This window comes from Pteropus vampyrus, unplaced genomic scaffold (assembly GCF_000151845.1).
Source record: "Pteropus vampyrus isolate Shadow unplaced genomic scaffold, Pvam_2.0 Scaffold119, whole genome shotgun sequence".
Lineage (NCBI taxonomy): Eukaryota > Metazoa > Chordata > Mammalia > Chiroptera > Pteropodidae > Pteropus > Pteropus vampyrus.
In genome coordinates this window covers 2554668-2557741 of record NW_011888900.1, presented here as the reverse complement: position 1 = coordinate 2557741, position 3074 = coordinate 2554668, and positions in this window count along the sequence as shown.

Sequence of the window (3074 nt, the reverse complement as noted above, 5' to 3'; positions counted from 1 at the left end):
ATGAACCAATTGTGCGAGGAGAATCAGCATTTAGGGGGGCATCTTTTCTACCTGTCATAGCAATCTGTCCTGCCATAGTACGGGCTGATAAAAATGTGTGAAGTCTTCCCTTATCAGCCAGCTAAGTCATGATTTTAAAGAAGAAATGCTAGGTGCAGAGCGAGATGCTCAGCAAGTATATAATGATGAGCATCCTGAAAATAATGCGAGCAATAATAACTTCTTGAATCTATATCCATTTACAACAAACCCTGATAATTAAAAGAAAATCAGAGCGTTGATGATTCCTAGTTACCCATTTCTTCATGCATTCTCCCATATTTCATGCCAAACTCCACACCACGGTACTCCCGTAAGAATTTAAGCTACAGCCATTAAGTAAAGGGGTCATACCCCTCTGGAATGCGCGCGCACACACACACACACACACAAATGTATCAAATTATTTTCTAAAATAGCCCAAAGCAGCTCAAGTAGTTTCAGATTGCTTCAGGCATTCTTAAATTTCTGACTGACAAGTGTTACGGAATTTAGCTGTAATCATCTTAACTCATTCAAGAAAAAGTTAATAATTGCAAAAAAAAAAAAAATAGAAACTAGCTTCTCATATTTGCACATTCTAAAGTGGAGAACAAAGTATACATTGCCCTCCAGATATTTTTCTTTATCCAAAATTGTTAAATAGTGCGGATTTCTTCAGACAGTTCTGAGTCTAGAGGCATAACCGTCTTTAACGACAGCACCTGGGAAAAGAACTATAACTAATTATTGTTGGGTGAAAATTATCATACTTTTGTGCAGATTTTCTGAAAAAAAAAAGATATATGTTAACTCACTAAGAATCAAGCAAATATAGTTTAATGTTTATTGAACCTATGACTTTTGATAAAACTAGAAATCATATTAACATCTAGTAGATCCCACTGTAGCTAGATATTGTTGAAAATAATTTGGCAGATTTTCCATATTCAGTGACAACCAAGGACCTGAGCATGGTGCGTTAATAACTAGGGAACACACGGTGGATGGCAATGCAAGGCATTTTTTACTTCGTGCTCACTTAGGGTGAGTAGGATGTTAAAAAACTCACATTTCTTTCAATCCGAGAATATTCCCAGGAAACAACCATTCACATTCTGAATGAACGACTAATGGCAGAGAGAATGTTCATGAGCCTGCTATTTTGTTTTAGAGCTACTATTCTTCTTCTTTTTTTTTTCATTATTTTGAGTCAAAATCTGCCATCTTGTAAGTTCCTCTCATTCTTAAGTCTTATGGATGCTTCTAAACAGTTTTAGTACCTTTTCAAAACAGCGCGGCATCACAATCTGGAAGCTGCTTTCAGCACTTTTCGATGGCTTCTAATTCTTTACCATTTAAATATCTCCAATTTCCTCAACTGTTGCATTTTTTAACATAAAAAATTAAATACCTAACCTCCATCTCAAACCCCAAATTTCTTTCTTAGATACTTCCAAGCTTGTGAAACACAGGCTTGATCATAGAAATTCGAATATATTTATATAAAAATACACCTAATTTCACAACTAATACAGAGAACGGAGCTTGAATAGGCATTTTTTTTCCATCTCAGATAATGGCGACTCTACTTTTGTTGTTGTTGCTGTTCTCTGTCCTTCTCTCTCTCCAAATTTAATCATGGCAGGACATTTTTTCTACCTTCTAATGTATTCAAATTTTGACCACCTCTCACCTCCCCCACTGCTGCGATACGAGGCCCGGATTATTGTAAATAGCCTCTTAATTCGGCTGCCTGCATCTTCCCTTGTCAGTTTCTCCCATGGCAGTATTGTTCTCACAGCGTGCAGCGATCCTATTATGCACATGTAGGCTCCTGTCACTGCTTTGCTGAAGACTCTCGCAAAGCCTGCCTCACTCTCACAGAGAAAACGCCAGTCCTTTTGGTAAACTCCGAGGCCCTTCGTGATATGCTACCTCCTCCCTCCGATGTACTCACTGAGCTCATTTTCTAAGGCTCAGCCTTCCTCATCCTCCACGCAGATCCAGCCCCACTAGTCTCCTCGCTCTGACTGAGAAGAACAGGCACATTATCATCTTAGAGGAGAATTTCTCATCGCCGGCACTACCGACGATTCGGGCTGGATTGTTCTTTGTTGTAGGGGGCTGTTCTGTGTACCCCTGGCCTCTACTCACTAGATGTCAGAGGCAACCCCTGCCCCGCATTGCGACAATCGAAAACATACCCAGACACTGCCAAATGTCTCTTGAGGGTCAAAGTAGCTTTTAGTTTGAGTCACTGTCCTGGTGCCTTTGTGTTTTCTGTTCCTTGTCCCCAGAACAGCATTTAACATTGTAAGTATTCTCGCTTTATTCTGAACTTTACCCAAATATCAAGCTTTCTTTGAAAACTTTACTGGTCACAATAACTAAAATTTAACACGATCCTCTTTTATACACGTTTTCTGGCCTTTTTCCTCTATCTCTCTCTTTAAGTTTTATCCTAGCTAGTATTCTTTTTGAAAAGACTTTATTTTTTTGAGTAATTTTAGGTTTCCAGGAAAAGTAAGGGCAGATAAGGAGATTTCTCATGTACCTCTTTGCCCACATACTCACAGCCTCCCTCACCATCCACATCCCACACCCAAACAGTGTGTTTGTTACGATTTATGACTCTATAGCGACACATTATTAACACTCAAAGTCCAAAATTTACATCAGGGTTCATTCTTGGTGTTGTACATTCTATGCATTTGGACAAATGTATATGATGAATACTACCATTATAATGTCATACAGAGTAATTTAATTGCCAGAAAAACCCTCTCTGCTCTGCCTATACATCCTCCCTCCTTTTTAACCCCTGGCCACCACTGGTCTTAATGTCCCTATAGTTTTTCCTGTTCAAAATGTCATACAGTTAGAATCATGCAGCATGTGGTCTTTTCAGATTGGATTCTTTCACTCAGTAATACGACTTTAAGGTTCTTCCATGTTTTTTCTAGGTTCGATGGCTCATATCTTTTTAGCACTGAATGATAGTCCACAGTTTACTTTTCCTACTGAAGGACATTTTGGTTGCTTCCAAGTTTTGG